Source organism: Vombatus ursinus, unplaced genomic scaffold (genome assembly GCF_900497805.2).
Source record: "Vombatus ursinus unplaced genomic scaffold, bare-nosed wombat genome assembly UNPS02014773.1, whole genome shotgun sequence".
In the NCBI taxonomy this organism is placed as follows: Eukaryota; Metazoa; Chordata; class Mammalia; order Diprotodontia; family Vombatidae; genus Vombatus; species Vombatus ursinus.
Genome location: NW_020954551.1, coordinates 4,512,570 through 4,539,353, shown reverse-complemented (window position 1 = coordinate 4,539,353; position 26,784 = coordinate 4,512,570).

Sequence of the window (26,784 nt, the reverse complement as noted above, 5' to 3'; positions counted from 1 at the left end):
CACAGCCAGTTAGAGCTAGCTCCAGTTCACCCATAGAAGCACCCAACAAACTAGAGGCTCCCCTCTATTTCACTTGATACTGTGAGGATACTTTGGCCAACCACTGTCATCCCTAATATACACTACTTCACAGTTTTGCAGTTTCATTTACAATCATTTATTTTGTTCTATTATGTATGCAAAATGTTCATGTTCATTAAAGTTGGCAGGAAAAAACAAGTTTATATTTAATAAAGAGAGGGGTTAGAGAAGGATATTACATTTAGAATCAGAGGATCTGAGTTCATTTCTTGCCTGATACATCATCATTATGGTCTTAGGCAAGTCTCTTACCCTCTCTTTGGTTCCATTTTGCTATAAATAAGGGAGTTAGATCTATGAAGTCCCATATTTCTCAAAATCTGTAATTCTATGATGCTAAATTTGGAAGAAGTTACCAATTTTCCTCAAGACAGGGAGTTTCTGCATCTCTATTTCATCATCTGTAAAATAAGAGAGGTCTATAATGTCCCATATTGCTCAAAATCTATAATTCTATGATGCCAAATTTAGAAGGAGTTATAGATTTTCCTCAAGGGAGGGAGTTTCTGAACTGGGAAATCCCATCATGGATGAAATCACCAGCCTAGACGAAGATGAAACAAAAACTCCAGGAACACATTTCTTTGGCATAAGAAGGCAGAACATGGTAGTCTAGGGACTGAAATTAACTTGTGTCATTGTCATTGTAAGATGATTGGGGATACAAGCACTGGCCACCTTTCATACAATGGAGTGGAACAAAAAATGAAATCATTTGATATTTGCAAGTAGAATGTAAAAATTAAGGCTGTGCGCTTCCAAAGAAAATGTGCTTCATTATCACAGGCCAAACACATAAAACAAATAGGGCAGAAATACAGCTATCTGTTCACATAAAACATGCAGCAGAAATTTGGGTACAATTCTGGAGTCACTTAAATGCCTCTTCTATCTTTTTATAGCACAGCCAAGAAGGGCAGAAAATTATGACACACTAATTATGATGATGGATGGATAGCCAGTCCTCTCTGTTAGCGACACCAGAGGAACACAGACCAGCATTGTGGACTGCATCCTTCAATAAGCAAGACACTTAAGATTGTAATGGGCAATATAGATTAACAACATTAGGTTAAAGCCAGATAACTCTCTCTCTCTCTCTCTCTCTCTCTCTCTCTCTCTCTCTCTCTCTCCCTCCTTCCCTTCATTTCTCAAGCTTTATTCCCCCATGGAACTGTCCTACTATATTTTGTTCAACTCCTTGTTTCCAAGGCATAATCTATGTATATCAGCTCTCCTAATTAAAGGTGATGTTCTGCTTGCTTTCTCCAGCTCCTCCAGACAGCAGGGGGTTCTGGGAACAAGGGATTAATGAGGCCTTAGAGAGGGAGCCATCTTTTTCAAAATCTAGATGAGGTTGTAGGAGGAGGCATTATGAAAGATGAGCAGTACAAATCAAACAAATCACAGGGAGACATCATTCTGCTTTCATAAAATGGTGTTCTTTTGAAAGTGTTGATAAGAAATCCAGTGCATCTGGAAAAGTAGGATGGGAGTCTTGGAAGAAGGATATGTTTCTCATGCATGCAGGATGCCAATGATATATAGGACTACCATCAAGGTCAGCACCTGGAAGGGTTTGTTAGAACAGTTATAAGATGGTATAACTCAAGTGCCAGGGAAGAACTGGGTTGCAGTAACCAACCTCTTTTCTTTTTGAGTCCATCTGAATCTTATAATAATGATAATTAATATTTATATAGTACTTTAAAGTTTGTGAAACATTTGATGTAAGTAGAATGAGAATCAAAGAACTTTAGATTTAGAAATGGTCCAGAGTTGCTATCTACTCCAATAAATACCACCTCCCCCTCAGAAACAATTCCCTCTGCAACATACTCAGCAAATTCAGTCTTCCCTTGAAGGCTTCCAGTGAAGGGGGCCTACCATCTCTGGAGGCAGCCCATTCCACCTCTGGGCAGCTCTAATTATTAGGATCATTTTCTTGACACCCAAGCCTAATTCTGCCCCTTTGCTTCTGCCCAAGGCTCCCTGGGGATGAGCAAAACCAAGTTAATCCCCCTTCCCCAAAATAGTCCTTCAGATAATTGAAGACAGCTGTCAAGTGCTCCCTGAGCTTTCTTTTCTCCAGGCTAAACATGCCCAATTTCTTCAATCAATCTTTGCATCACATAAATTAGAAGCCCTTCACTCTCTCCTTCCTTCCTATCCAGGCTCTACTCTTGACTCTCCAGACTTCTTTCTCCATCAAGTCCCAGCAGCCTTCTCACTTTGGAAGATTCCTATGGCCCTTTGGCCTCTTCTTCTGATTCCTCAACTCCTCAAGGAATCTCCACTTTGAGGAAGGGCCCAAGCCAGCCATATTCACTCCTTCCTTCCTCTCTAAGCTCCACTCTTAGCTCTCCAGAGCTCTTCCTCCACTATGGCCCTGGCTTTACAGCTTTGCTCTAAGAGTTGTTCTCTAACAAACTCTAAGAGTTTCCCCCATTAGAACTTAAGTTCCTATAAGCAAGAATTGTATTTCTTTTTTTATTTTATTTGCATGTCAGGTGCCATAGCACAAGTTCCTGGCACATAGTAAACACTTAATAATGTTGTTGTTTTTTTACTTGTTGAGTATCCTAGTTGTCTTCCTCTAGACCAGGGGCTCTTAACTTGGGGTCCCTAGACCACCACTACCACCCCCAAGGAGTTTGCAAGTAGATTTGATAGGTGAAAAACCACAGCCTTATTTTTCCTTCCCCTTTGGTTTCCTTTGCAATTTTCCATATTTTATTTTACTCATTTAGAAATATTATTCTAAGAAATGGTCCACAGGCTTCCCCAGACTGCCTAAAGGGTCCAAAACGTTAAAAAGTTCAAGAACACTTGTTTCCATTTTATGAATGGCCTCCCTAAACAGGGATGAATATAATACTCCAGACAAGGCCAAATACATCTGTACTGTCACTGCCTTCTTCCTGGAGAGATTCTCATTTGATTGTCATAACAATATAGGCATCATTGGAAAGTTAACACCCCCTGGAGTCAGAGGGCCCAGGTTCTTATCCTGTCTCTGACACTCATTCACCTGTATGATTTGGGGCAAGCCAATTAACTTCTCTGGGCCTCAGTTTCTCCATCTGTAAAATCAGGAGGTTAGACTAGATGGTCTCTGAGGCCTTTTGTAGCTCTATATCTATAATCTTATGACCCTTACGATTAGTGTTATGCTTATTATACAGTTTGTGAAAATGGGACTTAGAAAGGTTGTGACTGACCTCCAAGGTCAAGTAGGTATGATTTGAAATCACCTCCCCTTCTGCCAAGTTCAGTGTGCTTTCCACTATACTACAATGCCTTTAAAATGTTCCACATTCTTCTGTTAGTACATATCATCAGAGTCTCTAGGTTCCATAGTCTCAAAGCCAGTGCCCAAGTTAATGGTCAAACCAACCACTGTACAAGCCTGAAGGACAAGGTCCACATTTTATTCATCTCTCATCTTTGTATCTTTCTTTAAGAAAGTTAGAAATATCAAGGGAAAGTGTCATGCAAAAATTCATACAATAAAAGACAAAAATGGCAGGGATTTAACAGAAGCAAAAGAGACTAAGAAGAGGTTGTAAGAATGCGCAAAAGAACTATACAGAAAAGATCTTAATATCACTGAAAACTATTGATCTAGAACCAGACATCCTGGAGAATGAAGTCAATTGAGCCTTTGGAAGCATTGCTAACAGTAAGACTACTGGAATTCCAGCTGAACTATTTAAAACCCTAAATAATGATGCCATTAAAGTGCTGTATTCAATATGCCAACAGATTTGTAAAACACAACAGTGGCCACTGGATTGGAAAAGATCAGTTTATGTCCCAATCCTTAAGAAGGGCAATGTTCAAATCATCCAACAATTGAACTCATTTCATATGTTAGCAAGGTTATGCTTAAGATTCTGCAAGCTAGGCTTCACCAATATGTAAAACAAGAATGACTAGAAGAGCAGACTTGTTTTTGAAGAGGCAGAGGAACTAGAGACCAAATTGCCAGCATTCACTAGATGATGGAGAAAGCAAAGGAGTTCCCAGAAAAACATATACTTCTGCTTCATTGACTACACTAAAGCTTTTGACTGTGTGGATCACAACAAAATGTGGTAAAGTCTTCAAAGAGATGGGAGTGTCAGATCATCTTATTTGTCTCTTGAGGAACCTGTATGTGGGCCAAGAAGGAATATTTAGGACTGAATGTGGAAAAACTGATTGTTTTAAAATTGATAAAAGAGTATGACAAGGCTGTATATTGTCACCTTATTTGTTTAACTTACATGTAGAGTATATCATGTGATATGCCAGGCTGGATAAATCAAAATCTAGAATCAAGGTTGCCAGGAGAAATATCAACAATCCCTAATATGCAGACAATACCACTCTGATGGCAGAAAATGTAGACGAATTAAGAAGTCTCTTAATGAGGATGAAAGAGGAGAGGGTGAAAGCTGACTTGAAGCTTAACATCACAAAAGCCTAAAATTTTGGCAATTGGTCCCATCACTTCCTGGCAAGGAGAGAGAGAAGAAATGGAAGCAGTGTCACATTTTATATTCTTGGGCTCAAAGATCACTGCAGACAGTGACGATAGCCATGAAATTAAGATGCTTGCTCCTTGGAAAGAAAGCTATGGAAAATCTGAAAAGCATACTAAAAAGCAGAGATATCACCTTGCCAACAAAGGTCCATATAGTCAAAACTATGGTTTTTCTAGCAGTAATGTACGGCTGCGAGAGTTGGATTGTGAAGAAAGCTGAGCACCACAGAATTGATGCTTTCAAATTGTGGTGCTTGAGAAGAGTATTGAGAGTCCCTTGGACAGCAAGGAGATCAAATCAGTCAATATTTAACAGAAATTAATTCAGGCTATTCACTGGAAGGTCAAATACTGAAACTGAAGCTTTGATACTTTGGCCACATAATGAGAAGATGGGACTTTTTGAAAAAGATGTTGATGTTGGGAAAGGTTGAAGGCAAAGGGAAAAAAGGATGATTGAGGATGAGATGGATAGATAGTATCATGGAAACAATGAACATGAATTTGGACAGACTTTGAGAGATAGTAGAGGTTAGAAGGACCTGGCATGGTATGGCCCATGGGGTCAGGAAGAGTTGGACATGACTGAACAATTGAACAATAACATCTCTGTTATCTCCCCCAGTGTCTTGTTTATGAGAGCACAGAGCCTTGTTTATGGGACATCCTTAATGAGCATGTATTATTGGTGTTGCTGAATTTTCTTTGCACAAGCATGGTTCATAAGGACAAACCTGGTCATCTCATCTTATAAGCTATATCATGTGTCTTTGTGCCTCTCCCACCCCATCTATAGAACTCTAGGCTCACATGGGCTGGACCTGATCCTGGGGAGTTGACCCTAAGAGAGTCAATCTCTCTTTGTTGGGTCCATCTCTCTGTCTTATAACTCCAACCCTAGAGTTAATCCTGCAAACACTCCAAATTAGTACTTAAGTCAAGCTCATGTGACATTTCCTAAATGTCCTGAACAAAGACATTAGGTCCCTAATATATACAGACACTTACTATATAATATGAGTATTAGATACAGGACAGTCTTTATTTTACCCCTGCAAGATGTGAATAAAACACTGGGGAGCCACAGGAGCCAATGAACAAATACCAAATGAGCTCCTTGGGAACAAGGACTAACTCAATTTTTTTTTAAATTTCTATCCCCCACACTTGGCAGGTAGTAAGCACTTAATAATTTTTTCATTCATTCATTCATTCATTCATTCATCCATTCCTTCATTCATCCACAATCCTTATGAGACCATCCCAGGTTCTTGGATCTATAGACTCAGAGCTGAAAAGTTCCTTAGAGAACATCTGTTCCCATATCTCCATTTTAAAGAAGAAGAAATTGAGAAATGAAATAATTTGCCCAAAGTCAGAAAGCTAGTAATTGTCAAAGTCAAGGTTCAGACTCTGATCTCCTGATTCTGGGCCCAGTGATCTTTCTACTACAATGCAGTAGATCCAAGGGGTACCAGGAGACTGCTTAGAATTCCTGTCACTTTCTCAGCTTCCTTTTCAAACTGTCACTGTCTCCTTCACCCCAGAGCAGTGAATTTATTCTGAAGCACAGATGTGTTCAGATCTACCTTATCCTTTCAAACTAAGAAAGAAAAACCTTTTCCATTATATAGCTCCTCCCCTGTAAGCCCCCCCACACTTATATCTCCCCTTCCCCTAAGTTCAAAATGGCCATAGGTTCAAAGCCCATTTGGGGTCACCCTGTGTTGTAGGTTAAGCCTACATTTGGCTTAGTCCATCAAGTTCAAGAGTTTTTTCCCAGTTTAAAAACCAATAGACACTAGTTTGTCCTAGAAATCCAGTTAAAAGTTCTAGGATCTTTCACATAATAAAAGGATTAAAAGGACACAAAACACAACTTCCCCTCCATAGTGACTACCAAAAAAAGCACCCTGAGGTCAGTCTAAGCTCTGAAAAATATTTTTGACCTCATTCCAGGGGTAGGCTGGAGCCAGCTCAAATTGGCTAATAAGAGCCAATTGTTAAATTTTTAGCATAAGCATTTACACCTCAGATGTGAGCAAATGCTACATAATAGGGTTTCATTTGTTGTTTTGTTTATTTCTTGACTTAAGAAAGTGATGGAGGAAATGCTGGTAATGCAGATTAAACTTAAAAGTGTACGTTGTGTCTAATTTTTGAGAGTCAGTAGTCAACTATTTACCAGCATATCACTGCTCCTTCCTGCCTCCAGACTAATCCTTTTTCATAACTCAAATCACTTGGTTTGCAAAACACCACTTGAAGCTAGGTCAAGGTGAAGGGCAAAGAACAGGATGTGGACACAACGTCTACAATAGCCTCAAGAGCCAGTTCAAGCTCTCTACTCAAAACTCTACTTCACAAGCCCCCATTGGTGTTCCTTTCATCATGACTGACAAAGAGACACGCTAGTTCAAAACAAAAGACATTAATTTAAGTGTATAAGAAACGTGAAATCCATCAGAAACACACAAGGTCATTCTCTTCCATGGATTTCCATACGTCCTAGATATTCCTCTATCTATTACTAGCCATCTTAGCATAATTCAACGCTGCCTACTTCCATATCAATCACTGATACTTATGTAACCACGGCATATACAAAGATGTTCTCCCTGAGTCTAACTGACCCTGTGGGCTAAGTGAGCACTTAGATGCTTTGGGGATAACAAAACTCACCGGCTGCTTTTGGACATTCATGTGCATGACTCAGTGCTAACAGGGCTAGATACCTGGAGGTGAGGAGACAATCCCCTTACTGACCTCTGAGTCTTAAGTGACTACTTAAAGAAAAGGTGTGCTTGGGAGAGATAATGGACAACCCCCTTCCCCTCAAAAAAGGACCCTAGACTCTTACAAAAAGTAGGAACAGAGCAAAAAGGTAACTTTGATCAACTTTTCTATATCCAGAAAATATTGTCAAACTACTCTCTGGCCCCTTCGTGATAATGGTACTTAGAGAGGTTCCTGGAGTCTGCTTATTTGAGGAAAGGGCATTTGTAAAAGGAAGCAGACTTAACACTCTACATTTCAGCCAAACAAGGCTTTTTGCTGGCAGGCTTACCCTGACCAAGCTCTACACCATCCCCTTCCCTCATTCATCACACAGACCATTTCATTGCAGAGGCTACCCCTCCCCCACTGCTTGTCATGCTCTCCCTCCTCAGTTCAGCTCTTAGAATCCATAATTTCCTTCAAAGAACAGTTCAAGAGTTACATGTTGTTGTTGTTCAGTCATGTCTGACTATTGGTAGCTCCATTTGGAGTCCTCTTAGCAAAGATATGGGAGTAGTTTGCCATTTCCTTCTCCAACATATATTTCAGAAGAGGGAACTGAGGCAAACAGGGTTAAGTGACTTGCCTAGGTCATACAGCTAGAAAATGTTTGAGGCTGGATTTGAGCTTAGGTCTTCCTGACTCCAAGTCTGGCGCTCTATCCATGGAGCCACCTAGCTGCCTCTCAAATGCTGCCTAAGACCTATCTAATTAGCAGCTCCTTCCACAGAAAATACTTAGTATTTACTATATGAATATATACATATACATATATGTATCTTTATACATATGTTACTATATTATTTATTAAAATATATACACATAGGTATGCAGTATATAGTAAATATTAAGCATATATATATACATACATATATATAGGTTAATACAGACAGAGATAATTCCATTTGTATATGTAATACCTTAAACATATTATATATGCACATATGTATATATGCACAGATATATTATAAAACACTATGCCTAATTTATATGTACACATGCATATGCTTATATATGCATACATGCACTCACTTATATTACTAAATACTATTGACTAACTTCATTCAGCATGACTTCCTTGGGAGCTCACCCGGATTTCAATCTTAAAGGTTTTTGTTTTTCAATTTAAGCATCCCATAATGTGACTTTTCTTGACCTCAAAGAAATCTGTCCTGATCAGTGTGTAGGAAACAGTTCTCACTTTTTATTCATTTAAATTCAGCAAACATTTAGGAAATGCCTGCTGTGAGCCTGGCACTGTGGATATAAAGATAGACATGGAACTCTTCCTGCCCACAAGAAGCTTACATTCTACTGGGGAGGCAGGTAGGAGTGAGGGATACAATACTTACACAGATACATAATGTAAGGTTATTTGAAGGAGAGAGAATTAAGAAGTGGGGGATCAGGGAGGCTTTATCCATCAGTGGGTATCTGAGCTGAGTCTTAAAGATATGTTAGGATTCTTCGAGATGAAGATGAGGAAAGAGGTCATACCCAGCATAGAGAGGCAATCCTTTGAGGCTGGCTATAAGAAGTCAAGCTTGGGGAACAACTCATCCTACTTGACTAGAGCAGAGAGTATAGCAAAGGAATAAGGCTTAAAAGGTATTTTGGAACCAGATTGAAGAGGACCTTACGTGCCAGATGTGAGGGTTGGCATTTTATCCCCAGAAGTAACAGGCTTTTGAACAGTGGTCATATCTATGTCTTAGGCAAATTACTTTAACAGTTATATGAAATGTAGATTCAAGAGATAGAGAGTTTGGAAGCTAGGGAGGTAAGGAAGAGGCTGTCATCATAGCTAAGAGATACTAAAGGTCAGCTAGGTGGTGCAATGGATAGAGCACTGGGCCTGGAATCAAGATGATCTAAGTTCAAATCTGGCCTCAGATACTTGACCTTAGGAAAGTCACTTAACCTCTGTTCCTCTCAGTTTCCTCATCTGTAAAATGGGGAGAATAATAGCATCTCCTTCTCAGGGTTGTTAGGGATCAAATGAGATAATAATTGTAAAGCACTTAGCACAGTGCCTGGCACAGAGGTGCTAAATAAATCTTAGCTATAATAACTACTTTATTATTCAATATCATTATTATTAATATTATTATTGTTATTATAAGCCTGAAAGAGGACCGTGCAAGGAAGACTGATAAGAGTTGGCCATTGATGCAGTGTGGGTAGATTATGGAAAGACAAGAGTCAGGATGCCCCCCAGCTTGGGGGAGTGAATAAGTGAATAGTAATGCCCTCAGCAGGCAAAGGAGGGGAGGGGAAAAGGGAGGGGAGGAAAAGTGTCCAACAACCTGACTTGACCCATAATTTTTTCTAGTAGAAAACAGTGCTGGCTTTATCCACCTACACTGCACAATCCCCTAAAGGCTCCTTGAATACTCTGGCCTTTCAATATGCAGGGAGCAGCAGATGTAATTAGTTGCAGGCTTTCGGATTCCTTCTGTTATTTCTCTCAATTCTCAGGGTGACAGGACAATTATCCAACAGAACAGCCCTCAGATGTTATAGATTTTGTTTATATCACAAGACACCAGTGTGAGTAGTGGGTGACTCTGGGAGACTCCAAACCATATTTCATGGTGACTCACTACACAACCTCTGGTCACTTCCATGGATGTTTCCGAGGCTGGCAATACACAAGACGTGCTGGGGGCCAGAGCAGAGCTGTGGGCTGGGGCTAATCTGGCAGCCTTCCTACCACAGGCATTTTATAAGGAGCAGTTAATTAGGTTTGTAGCTACAGCCCAAGATTCCCCAGAAGCATGTCCCACTGATGAAATGGAAGGTACCACTTGCTAAGGAACCCAGAAAACAAAGAACACACACACACACACACACACACACACACACACACACACACACATCGTTTCCAAGGAGGGACAAATTCCCTCTGATGCTACCAAGAGGGGGGAGATTGGTCCAGAGAAGCGACTTCATTGGAGGCAGCCAGGCTTCTAATAAGGGAAAACCTGTTTGCTAGCCAGAGCAACTGGGGCCACTCTGGGCTACATCCAGCATCTTAAAGACCCTCATTTTCAATAAATCTCAAAGAAGAAGTCAAAAATGCCAGATTCTGGCCCAGACTCTGTCGATTACTAGCCATATGAGCATAATGCCTTGCATGTGGTCAATGCTTGCTAATAGTTGTTGAATTAAATTAATTCATCTCACAGGGCTAGAAAACCATATCATTGACCCTTCGCTGCTAAGAGGCTGGGGGAGATGTATCCAAAAGGTCATTGATCACAAGCAATGCTCACTGCACTCTCCTTGGAAGCAATGACTCCAGGAACAGGAATAATGCCAGGGAACCTCTGAGCATTCAGAGGTGATCACAGACTAGCTGCTGATACATCTATTAGTTTTTACTAGGTGGCACAGTGAGTAGAGTGGTGGAATTGGAGTCAAGAAGACCAGAGCTAAAACTCAGGCTCAGACATTTACTAGTATGTATGATTCCGTGCAATTCACATAAACCTCTGTCTGCCTCAGTTTGCTCCTCTGTAAAATAAGGATTATAATAGCATTTACCTTCCAGGATTATTGTAAAGATTAAATGAGATAATATTTGTGAAATGACTTGTAAAGCAATGAGTACAATATTAGTGCTATTATTGTTGTTGTTGTTGTTGTTTTTATTGTAGTTACCATGTGCCAAGCACTGTAAGCAGTGCTGGGGTTACCAAAGAAGGTGAAAACATGTTCCCTCAAGAAACGTACATTCTAATGACATATAAACAGAGGATATTAGATTTAGATCTGGAAGGGGCCTTAAAAATCATTTCATCCACCCCCTTCAGGAAACTGAGGCTAAATGAAATGACTTTCCCAGAGACACATAACTATTAAGAGTTTGAAGAAGGATTCTAACTTGGGTCTTCGTAATTCCAAGCCCAGTACTCTGTCCAATGTTCCATGGAGCTGGAAGATTTTGTCTTCCCATGCTCAATAAAAGTGTAAGTGTTTCCTTGGGTTTAAAGCACCTGAGGAATAATCATCTGTTGAAGAGAAAAAAAATAGAGAGTGAAGCTTGCCCATAAAGTAGAAAAATATGTGAATTGGGGGGCCCACAGTGAACGAGATGGTGAAGTCTCGGGTGGAGTGGGTTATCCATCCTTTGAAATGGAGATGACAGAAATGATAATACAAAAACAGGCTTCCCATGAATTTATGAATGGGTTAGGCAATTGCTTACAACAGTCTTCCCTAAATCACTAGAAGCTTTGACTTTTTGCAAACTATTATACATTCTAGCCATGCTTTTGTCTTGTTTGGCACAGAGGAGGGGGTGGGGGAAATCTCTTTAAGAACTAGTCTCAATCGACACCGAAGTTCCAACTGATTACCAAACCAACCCATTGGAAATGGACAATGGAAAGGTCACAAATCTTACAACTTTGTCTTCATAGATGTTTTATTTTCGGGCATTTCATTCATGTGTTCCCTTACTCAGGCAACAGATGTTACTCCTTATCCTCTCTGGGTATGAGTGAATGTCTAACGCTAATCCATATTATGTGACCTTTCCACCGGGGCCTCACAAGGCCATTGGTTTTGAACCTCCTGGGTGTTCTGATCACATAATAGTGTGAACTATATTTTTCTGTATGTCATATCCAGCCAGCCCCAGACTATGCTTCACATAAAGGTAATGGGATCCTTTAGATCATAGGGTCTAAAGTCATGGAATTTTAAATGTGGAAGGAACTCAGAGGCCATCTCAGCTAATCCTCTCATTTTATAGATGTTGAAACTTAAGACGTCAAGTGACTTGACTGAGGTCACACAGGAGCTGGGAATTTGAACAGAGGTCTGCTGACTCCAAGTCCACTGTTTAAAGCTCCAATCTAGCCATCCATCAGAAAACCAGGGACTAAAAAATGTTGGCATCTTTCCATCTGCCCTTTTCTCATGCATCTCCCTTTACCTTCTCAGTTTTCTCTCCTGTTCTGGAAATAGTAATAAAGTATTGCCATTGTTACTAGAATGGGTATGCCAATTCCATATCCAATGACTCCACTTATAATCACTGTTAGGCTCTAGAATGAAATGCTTTCCTGGTCTCTATTCCCCTATGTCTGTTGTCTCCCTATGAAAATGTAAGTTCCTTGAGGGCAGAACCTTTCTCACTTTGCCTTTGACTCTCTAGTACCAGGCACAGAGTGGCATAAAATAAATGCTTATTTACTCACTCGTTTGTCTATGTGTCTCACGTTCTGACCCCTGTAAGGCCCACGAGAGTAGGGACCATACCTTATCTAAAGGTTGTACTTCCTCCAGAGCCAAAATCATAGGATTATGGGATCATTGATTTAAAGGTGGAAGAGGCCACCCAGACCAATCTACTCATTTGATAGATGAAAAAAATGAGGACCATAGGTTAAGTAAGTTGCCCAAGATCACAGAGGTAGTGACAGAGGCAGGATTTTTTTAAATTTATTTATCTTTAGTTTTCAACATTCACTTCCACAAGATTTTGAGTTCCAAATTTTCTCCTCATCTAGCCCCTCACCCCACCCCAAAATGTCATGCATTCTGAATACCTCTTCCCCTAATCTGCCCTCCCTTCTATCTCTCCACCCCTTCTCATCCCCTTCCCCTTCTATTTTCCTATAGGGCAGGATAGATTTCTATACCCCATTTCCTGCATTTCTTATTTCCCAGTTGCATGTGAAAACAATTTTTTAACATGTGTTTTTAAAACTTTAGGTTCCAAATTTTCTCCCTTCCTCCCTCCCTGCCCATCCTCATTGAAAAGGCAAGCAACTTGATACAGGTTATGCATGTGTAGTTATGCAAAACACTTCCATAGTAGTCATGTTGTGAAAAACCAACTATATTTCCCTTAATCCTATCCCACCCCCCCCATTTATTCTATTCTCTCTCTTGACCCTGTCCCTCCTCAGAAGTGTTTGCTTCTGATTTCCCCCTCTCCCAATCTGCCCTCCCCTCTATCATCCCCCTGCTCTCCTGTCCTCTCCCCCCCCATTTTCCTGTAGGGTAAGATAGATTTCCATACCCAATTGAGTGTGTATGTTATTCCCTCCTTAAGCCAAATCTGATGAGAATAAGATTCACTCATTGCTTCTCACCTTCCCCCACTTCCCCTCCACTGTAAAATCCTTTTCTTATCTGTTTTATGTAACATAATTTACCCCATTCTACCTCTCCCTTTCTCCTTCTCCCAGTATAATCCAGAGGCAGGATTTTTTAAAAAATCCTATCAGTTTCCAATGTTTAGCCATTGGACAAGGCCAAGGACTTTGGGGGACAAGAACTTTATTTTTCCCCAGGTCTTCAGTGGTCATGGCTATAGTGGCAGAAGGAGTAGTTGCCAGGCTACGTCTTTGCAGGGGTGGATTCCCAGGATAGAGGCTGAGACAGTGGGTTGGAAACATGACTATTCCCAAGGTGCTTGAGTAACAAATACAACTTTGTTTTCATTCATCTTTATTTTCAGCCACTCACGTGATCACTTACATAGGCAATGAACACTATTTCAGACAAGAAATATACAGGTGTGGGTGAACTAAATGGCTAATCCATACTGTAAGACCTTTCCATCTAAGTCACACAAAGCAACCAGTTTTGCACAACTTGCATGTGTTAACTGTATAATAGTGTGAGTTACACAATATGGAATTCATTCCTCAGTTCTATACCAACATTCTTAGCTTCCTTCAAAACTTCATTTAGGCAGTACTTTGGAGCGAGAGTTTTAATAGAAAGTCTCTCCTCACCCTCCTAAGTTAGGACTCACTCTCTACTAAAACCATCATGCATTTATTTATTGGTTTATATACCATACCTCTAGAAAAAATGCAAGGTCCCTGAGGGTAGGAACCATTTTTTGGTTTGTTTTGTCTTTGTGTCTCCAGCACCTTAGTCATAACAGCCATTTCACAAATATTTGCTGCAGCAATTCCAGTCATGCAAGCAACAATACTAAAAACAGTCAAACTATCAGGAATTGTCATGAACAATCTTGGTCCCAAAACACGAAAAAGGAAAGATACCTTGCTCCTCTCAGTAAAAGTAGAGGTTACAAATATGCAGTACGACATTCATTGTCAGACATGTCTACTCTGTTGGCTGCTTTTAATTGTATGTAAGGGCAAGTAGGTGGCTCAGCGGATGGAGCAGCAGACCTGGAGTGGTGAAGATCTGAGTTCAAATACAGCCTCAGACACTTACCAGCTTTGTGACCCTGGGCAAGTCACTTAACTCTGTTTGCCTCAGTTTCCTCATCTCTAAAGTGAGCTGAAGAAGGAAATGGCAAACCACTACAGTATCTTTGCCAGGAAAACCTTAAATGGAGTCATGAAGAGTTGGCCACAACAACAACAATAATTACATGTTACAGTAGTGTTGTTGTGTTACGACACATAACACATTTATCCTCTGGTTTCTGAATTACAAGGGTTGATTTAATGCATTGATGTGCCTAGAGCATGGGCAGAGGGTGTTCATATTCTATGCATGCCTATGAATGGTTGTGGGGGGGGAGAATCGACAAGGGGAGGGAAGGTGTCCACAGGGTTCTGTCTTGGGCCCATTTCTCTTCTCCCTCTCTACTTCTTCACTTGGTGATCTTACCAGTTCCCATGGATTTAATGACTATCTCTATGCTTATGATTCTCAAATCTGCCTCTCCTGCCCCAACCTCAATGCTGATCTCCTATCTTGCATCTCCAACTGCTTTTCAGACATTTCAAAGTGGATGCCCAGTAGACATCTTAAACTTAACATGTCTAAAACAGAGTTCATTATCTTTCCCCTTAAACTCTCCCCATCTCCTACCTTCCCTGTCACTGTGGAGGGCACCACCATCCTCCCAGGCCCTCAGGCTCACAACGTAGGAGTCATCCTGGCTCCCATGCTTGGAATGCTCTCTCTCTCCTCTGCTTCGACTACTGGTCACTTGGCTTCTTCAGGTCCCAACTAAAATCCTGTCTTCTACGGGAAGCCATCCCCAACCCCCCTTAATTACAGTGCCTGCCCTTTGTTAATTACCTCCTAAATATCTTGTATATAGGTGACTTTATATGATTTTTTGCTTGTCCCCCCCCCTTAAATGTGAGCTTCTGGATCTTAGGGACTGCTTAGCACAGTTCTTGGCACCCAGTAGGTGCCTAATAAATTTTTACCTATGGATTAAATAAGACTATCTTAGTTCTGCTACTTACCACCTGTGTGACCTTGGACAAATGACTATGTTTCCCAGGACCTATAAGATGGGTGGGGGGGGGGGGGGGGTGCAGTAAGTGGCCTCTGAGGTTTCTCTAACTCTCAGATCCTATGTTTAAGTCCCACCTCTGACATTTACACTCACTCCCCCCTGGCAGGTCTGTCTGCCTGCCTGCCCCTGTGTGACTTTGTGCCAATTACTTCCCGTCCCTTGGCGTCAGCTTCCTTGTCTATAAAGTAAATGGCTTCTGATGTTCTTCCTGGCTCTATATCAAAGATTATGTCCTGGGTTCAGGTGAAATTATACCAAATCAACTCCGAAGTCCACACCTATGACCTTATGATCCCACAATAATTTTTACTGTAGCTTTAAAAAAATATAAGAAGTAAAATGATATCACAAATAAATGCTGTTAACCAATTAAAGTGGATGTCTACTGACTGATTGGGGATCTTCACTTGCAGCTTCCTTTTTCGCTGTCTCTCATTAACTCCCATACTCATGAAGCTGCCCCGAAGAATGCCCAATAAACGGCACTACATGTCCCCCATCTCAGCCAGCTCATTAAGAAGCCAGATTCTCTAATGCAGCAGTCACATCTTAGGTGTAAATTAAGGAGCTTGGACAAAGGATAAACTCTTTCAGTCCAACAAACTTTCATCACACTTATGCAAGACCAGCTCCTCTCTACAGAGCAATAATCAGACGCGGTTCCTCCTGAAGTAATCAAGTGTGTGAGCCAGAGGATGGGCCCAGAGGCAGCTGTAATGTAGAAATGATGGATTTCAGTGCTCTTTCATCTGGATCAGAGGTCTTTATTAAACACTTGAGGATGGTTTTTTTTCTTTTTTTTTAAGTACTGAAGGAAAGAGTAATTAATTTGCCTATTCTTAGCCAAACTTACAAAACCATAGAATGCAGCATCTTGAGTTCCAAGGAATTTGAGCTGAAGGAAGAAGAGTCAGCTCTTTCTTTCAGAAACTGCTCAAGAGGAAGAAAGGCAGCTGTACATGTGCCATCCCAGAGGTTACTCTTTCACTAACCAAAGAAACCTACCCAACCCAAAAAGAAAGGTTAATTCTCTTTCTGAATTCGGAACTGTGTGTAGCATGTACTGTATGACAGCATCTCTGGAGGGCTTTGGACCTACTGATTACCAGGAATGGTGTTAAAGAGTCTATGCTATAAAGTTCCCCATTCAAAGAAAGAATTGACCTTTCCCCTTGGGCTAGGTGCCAAAGCCACTGTGGTTGCTAAAACAGTGCAGTGCAGTGAATAGAAAGCTGAACTTGGGGTCTAGAAGATTTGAGTTTGAATTCTGTTAAATGGGCTAGGGTTTGATATTCCAGTTCCTTACTATGGTATTGATGCTGTCGGTGTTATTATTGATGTTGGTGCTGCTGCTGCTGCTACTTCCGTTCTTGTTCTCTTCCTGCAGAGTCAGTAGCTCTGTGGCAGAGCAAAGAGAGAGCTGGCCTCAGTGTCATGGGATCGTAAGATCACAGCTCAAGAGCTAGAAGGAATCTCTAAGAACATTTAGGTCAAACCATTCCTTTGGAAGATGAGGAAACTGAGGCCCAGAGAGATTAGATGACTTGTCCAAGAGTATGCAGGGAGGAAATGGGAGTGGCAGATTCCAAACACAGGTTTTCAGACATAAAATCTAGCATTCCTTCCATGTATCACACTGCCTTAAGTCAAGAATACCTAAGTTCAAAGTCTGTCCAGAGGAGGTAGTTAGAGGAAGAATGAGGGGTAGGAGAGGAGAGGGAAAGAACAGAAGTAGGAGAAGGGAGGGAAGAGGGGATAAAGAGAAAAGAGGAGGGGAGGAGGGGAAGAGGGTGATGGAGGAGAGGAGAAGAGAATTTTTCCCTAAAAACCTATTGTCTTAAGTGAGATAAACTTGGGCCGTTTCAATACTTCAGTTACTTATGTGGTTATGGTTGTTGCTTGTTATGATCTTCCTTATCATCCCTTAAAGTCTTACTCTAATGGCTGGTTAGGATCAGTGCTGAAAGGTTTTGGTATTCCAATGCCAATACTGGCTCATTTATTTACTGTTATCCTGACTTTTGGTAGTGGGGAAGGGGGTGGAGGTCTAGCTCCATGATTTATTCAGTCTAGGGGAAATGTCAATGTGAACACCAAAAGAGAAGAGCAGCTGCTCAACCAGTGCCATCTTCACACATTGTAGCTTTATGAAGTTGCTGGGACAGAAAAATGAAGTGACTTGCATAGGGTCATGAAGCCAGTATATGCCAGAGGTGAGACTTGATCCCAGGTCTTCCTGACTCCAGGGTCATTAACATATCCACCATGCCACAATGACACTCAATTGTATTGTTGTTCTTCTTGTTCTTGTCAACATCCTCCTCCAATAAAGCACTACTCTGGTAACTGGCTTGGTGAATCTACTTCATGGCTATTTATTGTCATCACCTCCACTATCACCACCACAATCACCACCGTTCTCCTCCTCTGCAGTTGTAAGCTGATGCTTCATCCTGGCATGGAGGTGACTCTGAGTTCTTGAAGGTTATGCCTGTGGACAACAAGCTCCAGCAGGTCCAATGAATCTGGGAACATTTTGAGTACTGTCCAGCAACATATTGTGTCTCTGTTGTCCAAAGACTGGTTTACCTGAGTCCAATGAGGCCCACTGCCAAGTGCCCAGTGGGAAACTACTTTTTTTTCTGGACAGCAAATTCAAGAAAGAATTGTAACCACATCAATGGAAAGATAACCCATGCCAATAGAAATGATGGAACTTTTAGACAGCTATTGAGGCACTAATAATATTATTATCATATGCATTTAAAGAACATTATACAGTTATAGACTATATATATATGTATATATATATATAATTTAAATGTTTTGGTTTGTTCTCTATATGAGATAGGAGAAGAGAATAAAAGAGGGATAGGCACATTGTTTCATGATTCAGGACAGGTTGTATAATGATATCTCACAGCATAAAGTAGGCAGAGGTGCTCAAAACTTATTTTGTATCTGTTCTTTCTGCCCAGAAGAATGCCCTAGGCAGACCAGAAGAAAAGGACACAACAAACATGGCTGATAGGAAGTTGATACCCAAGATAAGTAAGGCATGAGAGCACCCAGCTGCTTTTGACAGATTTAAGTCACCTGGTTCACATCCTTAGGTATAGAAATAATTGGCAAATATGATTGCTGAGTCACTATCAGTGCACTTGGAAAGTATATGGTGAGTGGGAGAAGGCTCACAGGACTAGGTAAGGTCAAATATTATTCTGATATTTTTGAAGGGAAGGAAATAGAATTTGTAAGCTATAGGCTGGTGACCTTGACTTGTACTCTTGGGAGAATTTAAATTGGCTTAGTAGAGAAATGGTGAGTGAGCATCTGGAAAAAGGAAATGATCACAAAGAGCCAATGTGCCTTCAACAAGAACAAGTCACACCATCTGAGAACTGATTGAAGGAACTCAGGATATTTAGGTTGAGGAAGAGAGGGTTTATGGGGGATGTATTTGAAACGCCAGACTGTGGATCTCAAATTCAAATCATCTGCTGGGCCACAGAGGAAAGAACCAAGATCATGAGGTAGAAGGTTCAAAAGGGAAATTTAGACTTAATTGAAGCAAATGTTCCCTACAATTTTAGCTGTTCCAAGGGAAAAGACCTTGGGTGGTATTGGGTTTCCATTAATTTAGAGATTTCCAAGGGGAGCCTAGATGACAATTTATAGGAGATTTTTTTTAACATGGAAATTTGGGGGTATTAATTGGACAACAGGGCCACTGAGGTCCCTTCTACCCCTAAAATTTTGTGAATCTGTAATAGGAGAAGGGCAAAAGTTGTCCCAGTATTTAAAAAGGAATGAAATCTATGAGCAACAGGTCAGTGAGTATGACTTCAATTCCTAGTAAAATTCCAGAATATATAGTATTATTAAAGAAATGATTAATGAACTTTATTCTTTATTGTTGTGGTTGTTTAGTGATGTCTGACTCTTCACAACCCCATTTGGGGTTTTCTTGGCAAAGATACTGGAGTGGTTTACCATTTTCTTCTCCAGCTCATTTTACAGATGAGGAAACTGAAGCAAACAAGGTAAAGTGACTTGCCCGGGGTCATACAGTTAGTAAGTTTCTGAGGTCAGATTTGAACTTAGGAAGATGAGTCTTCTTGACTCTAAGCCTAGCACTCTATCCACTGCACCATGTAGTTGCCCTTATTCTTTATTATTAAAGAATGATTAGGAAAGGGAAAGTATAGTCATAAAGAGCCAGCATGACTTTATCAAGGTCATTGGACTAAAAGTGCTTTTAAAAAAATAAGCAAATAACCATGGTAATTTAGTTTTTGTTAAACTCAAAGATCCAAGCTTTGGGGACAAAAACTCATTATTTGACAAAAACTGTTGGGGAAACTGGAAAACAGTATACCAGAAACTAGAAACAAAAACATCTCATATTGTATATCAAGATAAGGTCAAAATGGGTCCATGATCTAGACATAAAGGATGATACCATAAGTAAATTAGGAGAGCATGGAATAGTTTTACCTGCCAATTTACCCATGGATAAGGGAAAAATTTAGGACCAAACAAGATATAAAGAACATTACAAAATGTAAAATGAATAATTTTGATTATATTAAAATAAGTTTTTGCATAAACAAAACCAATGCAACCAAAATTAGAAGGAAAGCAGAAAATTGGGGGAAATATTTTACAGTAAATATCTCTGATAAAGGCCTCATTTCTCAAATATATAGAGAACCAAAAAAGGGGGATGGCCAAACCTCAGAGAGTCCACCCTGCACTGGGGTGAATGAAGAGGTGGTCACTGATAGAGGGGTGTCTTAGCAATCAGACTGAGGGAGTTCAGGAACATTTGCACAGCAGAAGTGCCAGGACTTCCTGATCACCACAAAGCCTGCTCCTTTCTGCTAACTATGGCTGTGATCCATATTGATTTCATATCTCCCTTACTAGAATGTTAGCCCCTGGAGGTCACAGACCTCTTTCTCTTTATTTGTATCTTCCCTAGCATGTAGTACAATGATCTGTACATCTTAGATTTCTGATACCTAAACAAGCAATGTTTTCTGAATGAATGAATGAATGAATACAACAGCTGAATAGTAGGAGGCATCTAGGTGATTCAGTGGAACAAAGAATGTTGGGCCTGGAATCAGGAAGACCAGAGTTCAAATCCAGACCCAGACACTAACTTTATGACTCTTGGCAAGTCACTTAACCTCAATTTGCCTGTTTCCTCAACTGTAAAATGGGGATAATTCTAGCACTCATTTTATAGGGTTGTTGTAAGAATCAAATAAAATAATTGCAAAGCTCTCAGCACAATGCCTGGCACATAGTAGGCATAATATAAATGCTTTATTGCTGTTATTGTTGTTATCATTATTATTAAGTTTCTGGTGTGTGAAAATCCTGAGAAGAACCCTTTATGAATACCTAACCAGAGCAAGAGAAAAGTTATCCCGTCAGAAGGGATGCTTTCACAAGAACTGAAATATGGATCTCTTGAGCAGCCTCCCATACATTCTATCTGTAAGTCTGACTAGGTGATAAAATTTTACACTTTGAAAAAAAATTCTGTTTCCAAAATTATGACAACTCAATTTGGATTCTAACCATGAGAAAATAGCTCAGAACAATTCTGGGACCTTACTGAATATTTTCTCATGGCTTTTTTTTTTTAACCTAAAATTCTAATTAGGCTATTAATGTGGATGATTTAAATGAATTTCCCTAGTCATAATCATCTTGGATTGGAAGGCAATGAAAGAACTGGAATCACTTTGAATAAACTGCTCATTCATTTCCATTCTTGTATTCTACTCCTACCATCAAGGGAAAAAAATTTAAAAGCAATTTCACTTTTAAAGGGAAAGTACTTTATATTCAGAAATATTTCATTAGGGCTGAATGACAGAATTAAGAAAATCACATGAACATCCTCCATTTAAAAAAAAAGATAAGAAATGGGGATTTCCTAATACATGTTATTCAATCATCCTCTCTGTAGCTGAACTTTGTTTTAAAGAAGTGAGGTCAGAGGAAATAAAATACCTTGGAAAATTAAGTTGAACTTTAAGGAGATAATAAATAAGAGGATTTTGCATTTTTAAACTCATGAATGGCTCATAATATCTTTAACTGACTCAATGAATCAGCCATTTTCCCTCCCTAGCAGAAGCTAAAAAATTCTATCCTTTTATAATTTTTGGAAAACAAGTTTTTAAAAAGAAATCTACATTTAAGGAGGCAAAATCGGCTATCTCTCTAGCCCCCAGAAACCATTTAGACCTGAAGCTGACTCCCTTGGAAGTATGTGATTGAGTCAAATCAGAGAGGTGGATGAAAGAGAACAATGTTGAAGAAGGCAACACCATTGATATGCCAGTCATGTTTCAGGAAGAGCAAATATTAAAGATGATAAAGTCAATGAGCAATGCAGATGGGAGGACTTAAGCACTTGATTTATCTTTTACTCTAAAAACAAAACAGAAAAGGAGTTGGATGGGGGTGGGGGTGGGGGGATTAGAAACACTTGATTTTGGTATTTGCTTTGACAACAATGACATAGATCCTTTAACATCCTGAATCAAAATGGATTCAGGTGATCTATGGCTACAAAAGCATAAGAATAAAATAGGACTCCGTGCTGAGAAATAATGGAGACCTCATCTGACTGCTCACCCATCAGGACTTTGTCATTTCCTGTTGGTTGAGTTTGCACAGGTTAAAGATAATTCTGTACAGCAACCTAATTAGAGGTACATTCTGCTAGGCATGTCTTCAAAAGGAAGGGCAAGGGAATAATTGGGGACAGCCGCAGCAGCCTGTGGTCACTGTTAGCCAATTATAGAGTCAAGGGAACACACATTTTACACATACTATTAATTAAAGAGTGAAACATTTTCTGGTCCATGAAAGAATTCTTTAGGGGCTGACCCCCTGCAGGTGTAATCAGAAATCTACTGGAATACAGGGAAATATGTCGAACTCTAAATCCTCCTGGGTAAAACTCAGGTTGTTCTTGAACTGTGTTTCATATTTACACTAAGTAAATTAAATAGCATATGAAATAGTCAATGGAAGACAGAGATACCTGTTTGTGCATGTAGATAAAAAGAAATTATACAACTATAATCATTATGTCTATCTACTTGCTTTATGACAAGGTCGCAACAAAATTTTGTCCAATGAAAGGTCTGTTTTTATAACAGGCCTTCCAGTTAACTACTTCAAGGTTCATGGAACTCAATGGATAAATGTGTATTTCAAACCAAAACTTCTGAGCCCCCATTGGCATTAACCCAAGGAAACCAGACTAAATCACATGGTATTGGAGTAAAGCAAAAGGCATTTTCTCAAAGTGAAATGCTAAGTAAACAATGAGAAGCTAAATTAAACACCAGGACTCTCACCACCCATTTCCCAAAGCCACCATGTTTTCCCAGAAAGTGCTGGTCTCCTCTCCTGTTTACTCATTCTGAACTAATCCTGTCACCTCCACAAGATAACAGCAATCATATATATCAAGTCCATCAGAACAGGGGATTAGGTTAGCTTCTCTCACAGAAGAATTAGGGTTTCTTAGCAGGACACTTCAGGCTAAAGGAACTCACACAGCCTGATACCTGTATAGGAAGGCAGAGACACAGCCACCAGCACAGAATCCAGGTGAACAGGATGCCAGGGGTTGATCCTGGCTACCATTTCTTTCCCTGATGTCCCCAGCTCTCTCAGCTAGACTGGAACCCAAAGATCTTGTCCCACTGCTCAATTTCCTTCTGCCTTGCAAACCGGACAGATTACTACTGCCGGATTTCATGTAGATGTCTTCCCAAAGAAAAGATGAAAAGGACATGCCCTAAACCATTTGAAAGTGTATGATTGACTCTAATCACGGAAAGGGCATAAAGAACACTCGGTGAGGAACCATGATGGAGAAATTATCACAACACTAATGACCCAGTCCTTTTCTTACCAATCACATTAAATAATAGCTTATGTAACTATTGTGATTTCAGCCATAACAGAAAGAAATTAGAATTGATATTCAGAAGGCCTTTGTTTGACTCCTGGTCTCATCACTGGCTGACTGCATAGCATTCATAAACTCACTTCATCTCTCTCAGCCTCCATTTTATCATCTGGTAAATGGATGATAATGGGATAATATTACCTACACCTCTTTAGGGTGGTTATAGGATCAAAATTATACAAAGTATATAAAGTACTTCACAAATCTTAAAGTGTTTTATAAAGGCTATTATTAATCATTAAAATTCTTTGATTTCCATTACTAGGGGGTTTTGTTGTCATTTTTTAAATCATAGGGTAGTTTGTTTTGTTTTTAACCTAGATATACTGATTCTTCCAATAAGCCCAGAATAGCTAATTCAGTTAAAACTACCATTTCCATAGTGATTTAAGGTTTGTGGTGTACTTTATGTATGTTTCCTCATTGGATAATAATGACATTAGCTAACATTTATATAGTACTTACTATGTGCCAGGCACTGTGCAAAAGATTTCACAAATATTCTATCATTTGATCCTCACAACAATCCTGAAAGGTAGGTGCTATTAATTATTCCCATTTTACAGATGAGGAAACTGAAGCAGAAAGAGTGAGTTGCCAAAGGTCAAACAGCTAGTGAAATATGAGACTGGATTTGAACTTAGGTCTTTCTAATTCCAGGCTCAGTACTCTGTGCACTGTGCCACCCAGTTACCTTAATATTAAGCAGATCCTGTCTTATTGCAGCAAATAAAACCCCACTCTTAAATTTGCATAACATATGATAGCAAAGAAATGACATTTAAAATATTTTTTAAAGCTTTCTACAGTGGTTGATAACATGGAGCCAATCACGGTCTAACAAATGACAGCTAGTGGCCCAGTGGATAGAGCTCTGGACCAGGAGCTGGGAAGACCTGAGTTCAAATCTGATCTCAGACACTGACTAGTTGTGTGACCCTTGACAAGTCACTTAACTGCTATTTGCCTCAGTTTCCTCACCTGTAAAATAGGGATAATAATAACATCTACCTCCAAGGGTTGTTGTGGGAATCAAATGAGACATAATTGCAAACCATAAAACTCTATATAAATGCAGGCTTTTCTTATTCAGTTTTAATGATGATGAACCCAATGAGTAATTCAGACAGAAGGTTATGGCCCACCTCTTGGAACTAACTTTATTATATCCCTAATTTGAGTACAACCAGAGTTTGGCCAATTTTTTGGAAATTACCATAATGGAATTTAAACTCTCCTTGTCCCAATAGTTTTAGGTACACACCTTTAAATTATAACACTAAATAATACATGATATTTTGAAAAAAGACCAAGAAAAAAATCATCACATTAACTATCAGTGTTGCCAGGAACAAGACAGAATTTTCCTCAAGGCAACAGGAATATTTTTTACAATTCATCTGGAAAAACTTATGATATGTCATGTTCACACAGAATAATCAGGGATTTGATGTCTTTTCTGAAGATAATTGTTTTATGTCCATAGAAAAACAGGCCACTCCCTAACCACTGAGCTTCATCTCTGGGGGTCTGAAGGTCCTATTAACCAAAGCTGCTGACTTATTTGGGCAGGTAACTTGATTCTTCAAGACTCACAAGGATGCAGTGAGGTGAAATATCATAGCCATAAAGTCTGATATTTTCAGAGAGGTAAAATATTAATTACAATAATTGTAGTCACAGCATTTATATAGCGCTTTAAGGTACGCAAAGCACTCTACCTGTTATCTCGTTTGTTCCAACACTGGATTTGGAGCCTGAGGACCTGAGGTAAAATTCAGACTCTGCTGTTTCCAACCTGTGTGACCTGGGACAAGTCAATACACTCAACTATAAAGTGAGGAGGTCAAACAAGAGGGCCTTCCACCTCAGTGGTCCTACAATCCTATATACATAAGATGGTCTTAAAACCTATATTAAACTCCCAGCTTCACAACTTTGTAACCAAAATTTCAATTCAATTCAATAAACTTTTAGAAAGGACCTACTATATGCAAAGCACTGCTTGAGGGCCTGAGGACAAAAAGACAAAAGTGCGACATTGATTATCCTTAAGAATCTTGGTGATAGGATAGGGGAAAGGCATAAGCATTTATATAGCACTTACTATGTGCCAGGCACTGTAATGTTTTATTTACAATTATTTCATTTGATCCTCACGACAACCCTGTGAGGTGGGTGCTGTTATCATCCCCATTTTACAGTTGGGGAAACTGAGGCAGCCAGCAGTTAGGTGACATGTCCAAGGTCATACAGATGGTAAGTTTCTGAGGCTAGATGTGAATTCAGGTTTTCCTGACTCCAGGCCCAGCTCTCTATCCACTGCACCACCAGCTACCCCTAATAGGATTGGGGCTAAACTAAAGAGACCCAAATTGCAAACAGGTAAGTCAGTACTAGATGATTTGGGACTAAAGTGAACACTAACATAATGGAGAGCATCCCATAGAAGGCAGTACATTAACTGAGCCTTGAACGGAACTAAAGCTTCTAAGTGAAGATGAGAGGGCAGTCCATTCTGTGTATGAGAGATGTCCTAAACAAAGCATGGAGGCAGAAGATGAGATGCCAAGTTTGAAAAACAACACATAGGCCAGTTTGACTAAAACAGGGAGTACTTGAACAAGAATATTGTGAAAGTCTGGAAAGCTAGGCAGTAGAGAGATTTGATTTTAGAGGGCTTCAAATACCAATCTTAAAAATATTTCTTCTTTCCTGAGAGCAACTGGGAACCAGGTGGGTTCCCTACATCTCTGCCGGTTGAAATCCTACTCTACCTAGAAGAGGTTTCTTCCTTCAAATGTCATTTCCTCTTCATGTCTTCCTTGATCTTTCCTTTCTCTGAATTCTAGTAGGACATAGCTTGTACTTTGCTTTCTAATATGTATAATTAATTGATTGGAAGGCAAAAATATTTAGAAATAAAAATAGTAGTAGTGGGATACCTCACCTAGTGGATAGAATGGAAAAAATCAAGCAAAAAGCTAAACAAAACAAACTCGATTGGATGTGGAAAGAACTAAATAGGAAAAAGAGGATGCACATATTTTATTCAAATACGTATAGAAGTAATCTCCAAAATTAATCATACTCTAGGAAATAACAAAATTATAAATTCAGAAAAACAATTAT